General features: G+C 37.2%; 1 long non-coding RNA gene across 1 annotated transcript; it reads right to left on the minus strand.

Annotated features, from left to right (window-relative positions):
• Positions 1 to 572, minus strand: LOC127864516 (uncharacterized). Its single transcript, XR_008042065.1, has 2 exons — positions 469 to 572; positions 1 to 168 (listed from the first exon to the last, which is right to left on the minus strand). It is a non-coding gene; the product is annotated as an uncharacterized LOC127864516 (long non-coding RNA).
• Between the last annotated feature and the right edge of the window lie 14,750 nt (positions 573 to 15,322).

Genomic DNA, 15,322 nt, shown 5'->3' on the forward strand with positions numbered 1-15,322 from the left:
TGAAGTATCTTTATTTTATTTTTTTTCAAAGAAGATAGTTATGTAACTGTGGTGATGTATAATATTAATTGCAAGAGTTAATAAAATTCCAGGTGTAGAATTCTTGAGCTTCATGCAGAATGAGATACAGTATTCCAGTTTCTGACTTCTGTTGACACTGTGATGTTCCTGAAAAAAAGGTTTCTATAAGTTATAACAATAAACCATTCAATAACATTTAAAGACAGCATAGTTATCTGTTTTAAAATAATTGTTCATTTCAAAGAAAAGTATTTTACCAAAGGTAGATCTAATCAAACTTCTAATTTGCCCAAACTTAACAAATTATATATTTTTCCATACCCCACCCGCTTTTGGCATGTTTCGTTTTTACCTACTTTAAACACAATAAAATCAAAATAAAGCATAAACATGAACTACAATTAAATCAAAGATACTAAGCTCATAACAAATTACAAAAAATCATACCATATAAGTTATATCTGCAAATTATTGGGAAATTATAATTGCATCAACACAGAACTCTATGCAGACGCACTGCAGTAGATGATCGAGTACCCCCCCCCCCCCCCGACCTCACTTAATCCACTCAGAGTTGTCTCCCTTAAAATAATGTCGAAAAGGTCAATGGAAGTCTGAGAGCACCGTAATGGCGGCGGGTCACGTGACCGGCGTGTGTGTTTCAGAGTTTATTTACAGGTCCTACTGGCCTCTTCACGAGGTTACGGTAGCCCGACCTGCCCCTGTGACCTCTCAGGGGAAAAAGATTAATTTTAGAGTCAAAGTAGGTCAAATTTACCCCGGCTTCCCGGGTATTCGCCAAATACTTTAATTTTTAAAAGAGTTCGTTGCACGTTGGCCAATGAGACCTTAATGTGCTATCTACCTAAAGGTGGTGATGAGGTGCGGATCCCGCCGAGTGTCCCGCACATTACTAATGTACAAGACACTCAACGCGACCCACATCCCAACACCACCCGGTACGTAGGACCCGGAACACACACACGTATCGCTCTCACACCCCCACTCATTACGGGTGGCGCGTATGAGAGCGCCACGCCCGGGTGTTCCGGGTTCCTTGGTGGTAATCTGTGTATGGTGGTGTATAGTGTGTGGTCTGTGATTGTTGTGCATTTGTCTGGAGCGGAAGAGGAGATGTCTGTCGGTAATTTACGGTCGTCGGTCAGTCGTGAAGGGTTGTATATTGTTGCAGTTCCCAGATCGCAGAACCCGCCGCCCCCGCACAAGCGCACCCACGCCGAGCGAGCCCGAGCCCCCCCCCCCCCCCCGCGCCCGCATACGGCCCCGGCCCGAGCACCCAACCGCTGGAGACCCCCGAGACAAGCACCCTCATCCACCCACTCGCTGCGCGCGACAACAAATCAGTCAAGAACCAACCATGGAGCCATCCAAAGCCCTACCCAGAGTCACCATCGTTCTTTCCCACCCGCCTGCCAAACATCCAGACCATGGATCAAGCTGGGATGTATTAATTTTGCTGTTATGTTGTATTTGCTATTATAATTGGATAGGTAAAGTAAATAAATGATCTAAAAACTCCGTTGATATATCATATGATTTCTTTATGTTTGATGTTAATTTGTAAAACTCATAGTATTATAGATTATGTCCTGTGTTCTAGCTTTCATTTACCCAAGTGTGGTTGTTGTGCTCTCCGCCCCATGAGAGGTGTTAGTGGGGGTTCGAGCAGGATACAGGAAACGCCCCGATTCCAGAGGCGCCACTGGTTCTTTTTAGTGCCCGGTGTATAGCACCGATACACTGCACCCCCGTTTAACGTCCCTCGCGGAGGACATATTAGTACATAGTGTTAGTATTGGTGTTTATATACATGTGTAGTTCTGCTGTTTTGTGTCATAACTTGCGCTAACGTGGGCTCTCTCTGTTCTTATTTGGTATATAGTTGGGATGTTATTGCGTAGGGAAGGCTAGTTTTTGAAAGATCATGTATTTGATGATAGAAGAAGGGGACTATGTTTGTTGGGGGGCAGACAATCTCTTTGTAAATTCTTTCTTATTGATGTGTTAAGTGTCTTGTGAGACTGTGGTGTTGTAAGGGCCAGACTAGTTTTGATAGGTCATTTATTTGATGAAAGAAGAGAGGGGCTGAGTTTGAGTAAATTTGGTATTAGGGAGAGCGCACACGTTAGTGTTTCTGGTTTATAAAAGCAAAGACAGCATTCCTATGTGTTTGTGTAATATGCCAGGTTAGTATCGTGGTCTGGTTTAGGGCATATCGACATAGGAACATATAAAGGTTAGTGTACCAATGAGCTGCAAACAGTCATTCTTTTCAGTATCTTTCAAGAGGGACGGCATGTAGCGTCTCTCGCTGAGGACATATTAGTATATAGTGTTAGTATTGGTACATATACAGATCTGCTGCCTTGTGTCATATTTTATAGTAGCTTGGGCACTCTCTGTTGCTATTTTGGGTAATGGTTGTATGTTGATGTGAGGGTCAGACTAGATTTTTGACAGATCATGTACTAGATGATAGAAGAGATGGACTGAGTGTGTGTAAATGGACCAAGATGACTATTTTGTTTTGTGGGCTTTGACAATTTCGAGATTTTCTTTCTTCTTTCTGAGGTGATTGCCTGTGGCACTGTGGTGTTGTGAGGGCCAGACTTTGTTTTTGATAGATCATTTATTTGATGATAGAAGAGATGGGCTGTGGTTATGGTAGTTTGGTATTAGGAGAGTGAGCGCTTTACTGGTTCGGGTTATGTATGATATCCGAGGCAGCAGTTCTATGTGTTATTGTGGCTATTTCAATGGTTAGTAAATAAATGGACTGCAATGAGTTATTCTATCTATACACTGAGAAACAAATATACTAATTATCATCATTTTTCTTTTTTTGGTAATCTTGGGTGGGTCGTGTCGACAGAGCCACAGTGCGAGGGGGGGGGGGGGGGCGCCTCACCACCCCAGCCGACACGCTCCATCCAACATTTTTTTTAAATATAATGCATATATAAAATGGTTGTGATATCTACATCTAAAGGGGTTGTACTGAAGGTTTCTCTATTGAGTTACCTGAGTGCGCACTTGATGCGGCTTCCGTCTCTGTGCGGAAGTGTAGTGTCTGCGTGCTTACCCCACTACCGTCGTCGTCGGCTGCTGCGTGCTGGGTGCAGCGGCAAAAATCTAAAATAACGAGGACCAGCACAGGGGGGAGCGTCTCGCGGAACCCGGATACTGTTAGCCCGATTTTTTTGTTTTACAAAGGGGGGGAATTTTAGGTTTGTCCATATCGTTACCTAGTGGTTACAGATGTTCGTTTTTATTTTTATCAAGCGTACCTATCCTTCATTGATTCTGATAGCGTGCCCTTAGGGTTAAATTGCGTTTATGTTGTACGGTCGCGGTTGTTAACGAGACAGGCGGCCGATACATTACATGATTTGGTTGACAGTTATATTCGGTACCGTAATCCCTCTCGTCGTTTTAGTAAGAGAGTGTTGTTGATGTTTTACTGGGTTATAATGTGTAGCTTGTCAGCCCTTGCCCGTCCGTGGCGTCGTCACAGGGCACAGACCAGGGGGCCCCACTGACACACAGGAGTGACCCGTTGGCTATGCCCTGCGACGAATAACTATAGGTCGGTTGTCATATCCGCGTTATGCTCAGGCCGTGATAATACCGTAGGTTCACTCTGTGCGGGCCCGGGCGAGCAGCCCCAGTGACATACGGAAGTGACCGTCATCCGTGCCCGCACAGAGGGTTCCTTTATGGCTATAGTCCACGGACGGGGTCCGGCAGACAGGGTAGATGTTATGTAGTTACCTAAATGTGTATTTAGTCCGGCACCGGAACGCGCTTTATTCGCACTTTTGTAAGTTACGCGATTTGTTTATACGCATATTTTTGCTATTTCGGATAAGCCTAAGGAAGAAAGTTTATGCAAGAAGACTCTGGATAGTTAGTATGCCCTACTGTATCGCTTTATTTTATAGATTAAGTGCAGGTATGCATCTAGTTTTACCCTTAATTTTGATTTTAATGCGATTTTCCTTTTATCTTGCTTTTGCAAGGGAAATCATTGAATTACGCACAAATCGTAAAAATAGTCCTTTCCGTACATGTTTATGTTTGGTTTGCAATATATATGGGAATTAAACCTGAAGTTACTATTAGTATGAGGTCAAAGAGATATTGTTACGGATATATGATGTTTGTATAAAATCTTGGGATAAATCGATATATATATATATATATATACTATTATAACATTTCCTCTCCTGCGGCGTCTCCCGCATCACCGCGGCGTCCCACTCGGGACTCCTGCTTTCAGCCGGCAAGATGTCAGCCTCCTTATCTATGGAACTGACATCGTCTTATCAGATATTGCCTCTAGTCGTTTAAAGTTGGCATCTTTACTACACTGCTTTGTAAATCTTCTCGCGGCGGTAAGAGTGTTGGAGGACGTGGAGAAGAGGTATCACAGCAAGGTCAAGTCTGTGTGTGCAGTTAGAGATAGACATGGACAAAGAGATCCCAATGTGTTTGCCAGCATGATCTCAGATAACTGTGACTTCCTACTAAGTGAACCACCATTCGCATTATGTGTCAGGTTTATAAGACAAGAAGCGCACTGCGCTCCAAATATACTGTGGTTTGAAATGAATCGCGGTATGACTGAAGAGGAATTTGCACAGAGAAACTACGGAGATAAACTATTGATGGACAGCGCTGAGGTGGATGCTCGTCCTTTCCTCTACTATCTACAGTATCTCACGTATGGAGGACTAGGGGAGCGCATCAAACAGCTACATGCGTTTGCAATACTCGAGTCTTATACACATGGTCCAAGAAATGAAATCAACATGCATCACCCTGAGATAGAGGTCAATTTGCTTGGTCACTTCTATGAAATGGAAGGCGACTATCAAAGGGCGTTATATTACTACGAGATGTCGTTGCTTTTGTGTGATAAGAACAATGCTGCTAACTGGCACGTACAGCGTGTGAAGCGCCTAATAAGTAACTTAGAATGAACATTACAATTTTGTAATGCATACAATAATACATATTCGTATTTTTAAGGTACACATTGTGTTATCAGTTTTACATGTTCATTATATGTACAACTAAGCAGCACATTTACCAAGCAAATTATAAGAGCATGATAATTGTAACATATTAACATCGTTCACGCTATACTATTTTAATTGTATTAGAATTGTAATTTGGTATGCCCCGATATAAATAAAGATAATTATATGTTAATGTAGATTTAGTTTAATTAGCGAGCTTAAGATAACCTGAACCTCGAGCCTTCGTGTGTTCGTGCTAGTCATTAATGTTATCTGTATTCACAACTTACGTGGAATTCTAGTCACCAAGTTTGAATTTGTATTAAAAAACAATTAAACATGACGGCACGATGAGGGCGAAATCCGGCGCATGGCAGCTATATCCTGGCAGTGCTAAAATAAAGCTAAGCATCAGATGTTTATTTAAACAGTGGACGTTCAATTATGGGATAAAAATATAATGCGTATAAATATGTGCCATATGCATATTGATACACACTTCTCATATTCATCTGTTAAATATTTTGTATGTTTATAATTAACATGAGAATAGGATTGCCTAAGTAGCCTCTACCATAGCGCGTTTTATCGTGTGTTATTGTGTTTTTGTTTCATATCGTTTACGACGGATCAAAAGGAAACTAAATGGTAACGTGTGTGGGCATATAATATACACCAAGTTTGATGACCGTCTACCTTGCCGATGCAATTCTGAGTAATTGCCTTTGGCTTATTTCAAATGTCCCCAATTTAAGTTGTTTTCTAACTAATATAAGTTGATGGTTTTCAGTGAATAACTTTAAATTAAATTTAAAAAACACAACTGTTTTGCACATCGTGTATAGCAATCTTAATATGAGAACCAATATGGGTATGCGACCCAAAATGTTACACTAATATAACAAAGGGATCAAAGTTCCTAAGGCGCTCATCTGCGACCCAGATGAACTAAACTATTCTGAGTCGGTATTGTCTCACTATATTAATTCAAAAATGCCACCCACACCCAGAGAGTTAATGGTGTAAATAGTAATGGACGTAATACATTACGAACATACAGGCTCTTCACAGATCATTATCAGGTTGAACATTATTGTAGACTTACTCTTCCATTTCCGCATAGATCGGCTTTAGCCAAGTTTAGGTGCGATGTTGCCCCATTAAGACTGGAAACTGGGCGCTATGAAAATCTACCGGAAAATGAAATAGTATGTCCATTATGTTTTAGTGCTGTGGAGTCAGAATCCCATGTGCTCTTAGAATGCTCTACATATTTGTATGATAGAGACTTATTAATAGAAAAGGCTAATATTGTAAATTGTAGCTTTCATTCACTAAACGATACTGATAAACTCAAGATTTTGTTTACATACCCAGATATATGATTAGAACTATAGCAAAACCCGGTTGTAACATATTACAAGTCAGAAACAATACCTTGTACAATAGATGATTTTAACAACTTTTAAGATCTTCAGCTATATTTTAACTCGACTTTTTTCTTAAATTTTTAAGAATGTTCAGTTGGAGAATGTATGCTATTCCCACCACTATTTCACTTTTAAAATTTGTAACCACCAATAGAGAGTCCGCATGCATGCCGTGTCGTATTAATTAATATTTTAGAATTTCTAAATGCTGTATAGCGTTAAGAGTAGCAGCATTCTCAAAATTTCTTAAGCAAAATTTATTCTGTGAATAAGACATTTCGCAGTTGGTACGTTATGCCAGAGCATGTTCGTGTATTAAAGATTTTAATGATCGTAATCTAATATTAACTAAAAAATTGCTAAAACAAGGCTTTTTGTATCATAACCTAAGAAATAAATGTGCTAGATTTTACTCTAAGTATGGTTATTTAATTTCAAAATATAATGTTTCTTTAAAATGGCATTTAAATAATGGGATCTCCCATCCATCATTTTACGGAGATGTTTTGAAACGTGACCGTAAATTAAAATATGTTAAACCAAATGTTCATATTAAACTTTTCAATTTAATTAACTTGTTTTTATCAAAAGGATACGATGCGTATGTACTTAAAAACACGTGTTTGATGGTTTTCGATTCACTATATCTTTCTTCCCTTAAAATTTGGAATCATTAGTGATATTATAGGCATTTTTCACTGTTGAATAAAATTGTGTCATTGTGTCGTATGAACAAATCTGCATGAATACTACATTATAGGCATTTTTCACTGTTGAATAAAATTGTGTCATTGTGTCGTATGAACAAATCTGCATGTAAACTACATTTGGACTCAAATCGTACATCAAATCATTTCTGTCTTCAGTTGTCAAAACACCTATATACCATTTTATTTATATTTTCTCTCTGATAGGCGTTTCTTGTTTGATTTAATTATTTTTAATTTGTTTAGCAGTCACATAAACAACCAAGCTATGTAATATGGAATTTTTACACCAATTATTGCTGCTTCTTCCTGTATATGCGCGATGATTATCTGAGATATTAACTATATGATTCTATATTCTCAAATCTTTTCTATAAAGAAGGAATGTAGTTGACAATTGTTAATAGTTTTATTTGATCGTTCGTCAAAAAGTTGTAATTCTGCTACTCTTGTATCTTCAATGCAATTGAGTAATTAAATAGTAATTAAATTGAATGCGTTTTAATTCCCTTTTATTATTGTTTAATTTGAGTTACAATGCTATGACGTTACATTTTATTTACACTTAAATGTATTATGAATATTGCTGGGCCAAGTGTGAGGTTGAGCGCTCTATAACCAGGTTGAAACCCCCAATGCTTTGCATTGACCGTTCCAAGGCGGTGACCCCAGCTTTATTCATATTTTGTGTTTATGTTGGTTTGTATTGTGCTGTATTGTGCTGTTTTGTAGTGTTTGGGCAATCGGTCACTTGCCTTAAATAAAGGACCAACTAATTGTTTTTAATGAAAATTCAATACTGCTCCAGCAGCTGGAGTTTCACTTCTTTATAATGTACAGTATAGTACAGGTTATCAACTTTTTTGTTTTTTCTTTTTTTTTAAACTATTATATATATACATGTATATACATGTAGTATAGTCTTCTATTATTGCATAATTATATTCATGTATTATTTTAAATCCATTTTAAAAGTACATAGGTGAGACTGTATCAATTTACTGATGTTTTATCAATGTAAAAATGTGTTTGAAATCTTAAAATACAGTTTTACAATACATTGTATACATGTATACACTGGGACTATAACAATGCAGTAAACTTGCTTGCAAGACCATTTGAATGAAATCGAAGAAAAAGTAACTCTCTAGGTCTTAAAAATGGTTGACAATATGGTTTGAGTTGCTTCCCTTCACTCCTTTTTACGGCTAGCAATTTTACTGTATATGTTATGAGAACTAATTTTAAGTTCATATTACATTGGAGATTTATATTGTTTTACCATGTGTAATCATGATAGTCATGAAAAGTACATTGATAAGCGTTGGGTAAGTCTCTTTTAATTCATTTTATGAATGGCCAATGTTTTATCTTTAGCTTTATGTTTTATATATGCATTGTGAAAGTTGTAAATATTGGATGAGACTATAACAATCTATAAACTCCCAATAGTTATATTAAACGAACCAATACACGTTTTAATTCGCAGAATAAATGTTATACAAGCAAATGTTCCTGAATAAGTGTCATGAACAATTAAATTAAATGGGACTTTTCTCAAGGTTTTTTGTTCGCTATATAAGAAAGGCTGCCACGCCTCCTTGTGGCCATGCATTTCAACGGACCTGAACCAATGTCAAACTTGGATATCATTAGAAAAATGCTCTGGCAATTTGCATGACGTTACGGAAAATAATGTGACTTCTTTAAATGTTCATATGGTTTTCAAAATAGCCATATCAGGAAATCTGACCCACCTCAATTTATGCCTAAATATCATTCGTACACATTTGCTGAGCAAGTTTCGTGATTATTGTGCAAATAATGTGACCTATAGAGGGTTCACAAGGTTCACTTTAGCCATATAAAGACAACTACCCGATCCCCTGAAGGCAATGTTTTCAAATGTTCCGAAACGATAAGGTTTCATTAGAAGAAATGTACTGACCGTGATTACTGACAATTGGGAAAAGTGTGACTTCAAGATTTTATGATTACCATGTAAAGAACACTAACCCGCCCCCCTGGCGGCCATGTTTTTCATCGAATGGTTTGTTTTTAGCCTCGACTATGCTGTCAATAGAATAAATGTTCTTCTCAAGTTTCAACGGACTGGAACCATTTTGAACTTGGCTGAAATATAGATAGAACAAATAGTATGACAAAGTTTTAGGAAGATTTTTTGTAAAATATTACTGCTAGAGTGTTAACAAGCATTCTTAAAACTTGGCCTAATGACCTTGTTTTTTATCTTATGTTTTCAAGCTTTCAACTTGGCCGAAATTTCAATTGGACATTTTGTATGAAGGTTGGACAATACATGTGCCCATTAAAGTGATAACAAAGGTTTCACTATCGCCACATAAGGACATTTGCCCTGATCAGGTGCGCCTCTACTTGAAATGAAACAGAACCATTGTTTAATTTAGACGAGATATCAGTGGAACAAATGTTCTTATCAAGTTCATGACGATTGGGCTATAAATATAACTTCTTGAGTTTTTATTTAATTTGACATAGAGACCTTGTTTTTTACGACGCTTGAACAAGTTTTGAACTCGGTCAGTATATCGACAATTAACGTGGCGTATCGTGTTCACAACGTAATTATCGACTTGAGTTTGGATGGAGGTCTTCACATGTTGTAGGTGAGTTGCTGTCAAGCAGACCTAGCTTGGGACTGTATTTGGTCTACGTAGAGGTAACTGTTATTAAAAATATAACAATGGTTCTCTTTCAATAACATAACAGTGAAATGATGTGTTACAATGAAATTGTGTGTGTATATGGACTATCTGCAGACCCAGTTTGAGATTGCTTTTAGGGCCAGTCAGGTTAAGGGGACTGTTTCGTAAAATAGAAAACCATTTCTTTCTCATTAACAAGTTTTGATGGAGGCATTGCATTGAAATTGGATGTGTAGGTTGCTGTCATGTGGACCATGCTGAGGTTTAATTTCGGGCCAGATGCAGATAATGTGACGAGATCGTGTGTGTTGATAGCTTACTTGCAGACCTAACGTGAGATTACATATGTATTATTTAAAATATACATGTTTTAAAATAATATATAAAACTTATTTCTGCTGAGTATCTGAATTTAGTTGTATAGCAAGCAAATTACAGACATGCGTGTAGAATTCATGGAAATTATGATTTCGTCAGACACCGGATGGATGCAAATAACAGTATAGTTTGTTTGGTATCAATCCCCGGATAATACATAATGAATATGGGGTTTCATGACAATGCCACTTTTCTTGTTTTTTCAACTATTTTGTGTGCCATCATTTGAACAACAAATTAATGAATTGTTGGCAGACAAATTTAACTCAGACTTCAAAAAGGGCGTATTTTGTGAAAGTGTGTTTTCTCTGATAAGTTATTATGTTTGGTACATATATGTGTGGAGATAATAGAGTTCTGGTTATTGTGCTGACCGTGAATGATAATGTTATTGTTAACGCAACGTGACTGGTGTACTTTGATAACGTTTGTTAAAGATAATATTAATGAAAAAAATGATGTGTTAATATTCCTCTGTCGTTTCTCCCTCACTATCATCATTGTTTTAATTTTGTAAGAAATGGATTTTAAATTTGAAAAATCTGCTGTCACTAACAATCCATGAGGATGAAATATAAATTGATATGTTTTTGTCCGTTTATTGGTCGGTCAGTAAACCACTTATTTCTTATCTGCTTAATCAACAATGTTATAATATGATGTAAACAAAACTTCGTGAAACTGTTTGTCATAAAATATCACGGCTACCTTTTATAATGATCATTGGACTTGCTGAGTTGTAAAAACCAATTTGTTTTTCTCGTATGTTTTTGTATTAAACCATTAACCCAAACTGTTACAAAGTAAAGGGCTATACTCGGATCACCGTGGACGTCTTTCCGTCCGTCTGTCCCTAGACACTAACTTGCCAGCAGGTGTCCTTCCTACATTCTAATGATGATCATCATCATTCCCTCGACCGGGCTTGCCATTACGAGACTACGATACAGTTATCCCCCTTCAATCAGGTATGTTGTGTACCGCTGAGAGTTATTCATCTATGTGAAGAGATGTCCTCTCTTTCAAATTGTCCATCGCGCTTCTCTTCTGACGGCCACGACGTCGACCTTCCTCTAGCGTGCACTGGAGAACAGTCTTGCACAAAGAGTCTTGTCTAGTGACGTGTCCGAACCAATCCAGCGTTCGTCGTTTGACGGTAGCCAGTAGGGGCTCTTGTTTGCAAACATGTGTTGCAATCATGTTCCGTACGTACTCGTTGATCTTGTGCTCCATGTAGGTAATTCGGAGCAGTCTTTGGAGACATTTGTGTTCAAATGCCTGTATCCTGTGTTCGGTGTCCGCGTGAAGCGTCCAGGTTTCGCAGCCGTACACTTAAACTTTCAGAGCCTGTACTTGATGCTGATGGAACTCCTTGTCCACAATCTGCTTAGTCTGGCCATAGCTGTGGTCGCCATGGTAATTCTAATTAGTATCTCAGCGGTATCGGTGCCATCCTTGGACTCTGCAGTTGAAGATCTGTTCGACTATGCTCCGCCCAACTCTTAATCCAGTCCGCTCTTCGGTCTGTTTAGGACTTCGATACACTCGCCTCCCAGTCAAGATATCCCCGTTAGCGTCTGCTATAGCAATGGCCTTGGGCTGACTGGTCTACGTAAGGGACTTACGATGCTGTACGCCTTCTAACTGCTGTTGGTAAATTCCGCCTTGGCCTTTTTCATCTTCTTCCTCTACTCCCTGTTTGCTCTCTGGTAATTTGTCCTACTGTCAAGGCTGGTGTACTTCTCATGACTCAGCTTTCTTCTTTTTGTCACTTAGACTTAGATTTACATTATAAATTGCAGGCTGTTTGCCTCGTGCATTGGCAATTCATATCGTCCGTTATCAACTACCAAAGTTATTCCCCTTCCATAATTTTGAAAGTTATTTGCCTTTTTAAACATAGAATGTGTATAATGTAATGAATATTTATATACACTATAAGCCGATTATTATTAATAACTTCCCGTAACAAAGTAAAGTGTTTACTTGAATAGCCATTGACGTCTAACTGTCCATCTGTGTGTCCGTCCGACTATTTGTCTATCCATACAATCAAAATTATACTAAGGCGTTCAGGCCCGTAGCCAGGGTTTCGAAAAGGGGGGTGCGAATTTTTGTCATAGACGATTGTTATTAGTGGTGAGTTGATTTATCAGATCGACGACGCGTCGTCAACGAATTTCTGCTGACGTGACGATGACGATGAAAATTTCGAGTCGACGAAAAGTTGACGAATTCAATTTTTTACCGTACCGATCATTCGATAATTTATTTACTACACCATTTCTGTTTACCGCTCAACTGAAACAAGCTTTTTTATTGGATAAAACAACCCCTTTAAACCAATCAGCGATCGTAATACGGACGTGTATAGGCAATTCATTCAAGATGTCGGTCAGAAAAGAATTTGTATTAAGTGGTCAAGAAACTATTATCAAAAGGTCCATATTTAAGTAGATATTTTCATATTCTTCTGATAATGATCATAAAAGTTGTTCTTTTGAAATAAAATTACTTTTTAAAGATCTGTTTTTATTTACCAATCTGTAATATTCTTCACTCTGTACAAGATGTGTTGTTGACTTGTTGTTATTGGGGTTTAACGCCGTTTTCAACACAGTACGTAACATTGCAGCCACAAGATTTTTCACTTATTCGAACACGAAGCAAGATGTTTTAGCATTTATTCATTATTAAATCACAAAACACATAAGGAATAGTCATGATAAAGTTCTTTTTGATAAAATATAGCAATATAATGTTAATATAAAAACAACTGGTTAAAATATTAAAAACTTCATGTTTTGTTAAAAATGCTGATTAATCAATTAATCGCTGATTATGGCCTCCGATTAATCGACTCTGTTTTGGGGAACCGATTCCAACCACTAATTGTTATTGAGCAACGAAGTGGAGAAGGGAGTATGTGCGGGAGGGGATGTTGAAACGTAAACTCCTGCATTCTGGTCATTTTTTTAAATGTATTCAGAGACTGAAGTTATAAAGCATTTTATATTAAAATTCACTTTCATTTACCATACTCAGTGACTGATCTACATGAAAATGATACAACATACATGTATTCCTCACCACGTTTTTCAATAACCACCTTTTTCGATCAGTCACGGGAATACATCATTTTATACGGTGTTTAACCCGACACTATTATGCGCGCACACACTTTGTTTACCTATGCAACAAAAATTTATAGCATGTGAAATCAACAATAAGAACGGTATAAAATATCATTATTTATTGGAATCTTGATAAAATTGGTGTGTTTGACCATTCTAACATTCTTCCATTCATAAATCGAGCAAATTAAATGGAGATATATAACTTTTTTACAAAACAATTATTTGTCTGCTACTTGGGATAGTACCAGAGGCCTTGCATTGCTCAAAACGTGCTATTGTACAGCAAACACTGATTATCAAAACTGGGTCTTCTCTTATGTGCATCAATTCTAAAAAGAAATCAAAATGGTATAATTGGTTACTTATTTATTTTTTTTAACTATTTTTAACAAATAAGTTATCTTTTTCAAAACGAATTTCGGAAACATACGAACACTCTAGGCTTCATTAAGACCCTATAACCACAAACTACTGGCCCTATGGTCTCAAAGTCCTAAACAATGTATACCAGGACGTTGAAGCAAACAGATGTACTTATTTGCCTATTATATGCTCAAGATCCGTCACAGTTGATGAAAATTAAACGTTAACGTCCAGCTGATCATATAACGTTTTGAATTCATTATAACAACTGTTTAAGAGTAGGACATTCATAGTGTGAAGTTTGACATTATTAAAACATTGAGGAAAGTTCTGTATGTGGAGCAGAACAGATGCCATTTAGTGTTGGTAAATAGAAAAAAAGCTACATTGCTTTGTAACAATGATTTGTTTTCTTGTCATTCAAAAAAAATTATTACCTAAAATATATTTTCTTGTTATTAGATTATTTATTTATTCAAGTTAATCAAATAGTTTTTCCAGCCATTTAGATAATTTTCGAAAAAGGTTATTGGACTGGGATTTCAACCCACAATAAGTAGGCTTCAACATTTTGTTATGATATCTCTTGCAGTTATAGCTTTAACAGACATTAAAAACGATTACAAAAGTTACAAAACAATCATTTAGTTTCAAATATCTATAAATAAGTATCGATTGTATTCGGATTAGAGTGCCAGGTTAATAATTTTGCATTAAACAGAAAACAAATATCTATTTGTAACAAAGATTCAAATTCCATTTTGCGGGGACAGGCTTCTTAGATCTTCTAAAATTTTGCTTTCACTACTTCTAATGATTTCAACAATTCTACGGTTAAAACTTGTAAATAAAAATCACGCACTATCTTGGAAATGACTTAATCGAAAAATTAATTATATGGAATCCTGTCGGTTGCATATTGAATACATTATTTTAACGCTTAAATACGAAGACTCACTGGGTTCCTGGAAAAAATTAATTTCCGTTTTTGCGTCCAATAAAGTTGGGTGCAACTTAGAGTACAATTTTTTTACTCATCCAAAAAGATTGGGTGCGAACGCACCCAACGCACCCCCCCTGGCTACAGGTATGGCGTTCTACTATAGTTTTCAACGTACACCAGTGCACTTTCTTATCATCATAGGTTTTCTAAAATGTATGCCGCTTTTCAACTTCCTATAACATCGTACTGCATATTACGACTTGCGGCGTTGGGTGATAATCTTTATTTAGTACTTCATTGGTTGTGAAATGTCCCATTTTAGATCAATCGTATCTTTCAAATCAGATGTTTTGGCATATAGCCACCATTGAAACTGATAAATAATATTTGGACAAATATCGCAAAACTGGAAAACATTACCAATCTAACAGAACCCTACATCTACACAGCTGACTTAGGGTCACAGTCCAGTCAGAGTAATGTTTCGGTCAATGTTATACATCATATCAGTAAGATAAACAATTGTTTTGTTCATCCCAACAATTGTATATAGTGCATGTGATTCAACATTATGGAGATAAAATCTGGAAAGTGTGTCAAATTAACAGCTATCT

This window comes from Dreissena polymorpha, chromosome 1 (genome assembly GCF_020536995.1).
Source record: "Dreissena polymorpha isolate Duluth1 chromosome 1, UMN_Dpol_1.0, whole genome shotgun sequence".
NCBI classification, from domain to species: domain Eukaryota; kingdom Metazoa; phylum Mollusca; class Bivalvia; order Myida; family Dreissenidae; genus Dreissena; species Dreissena polymorpha.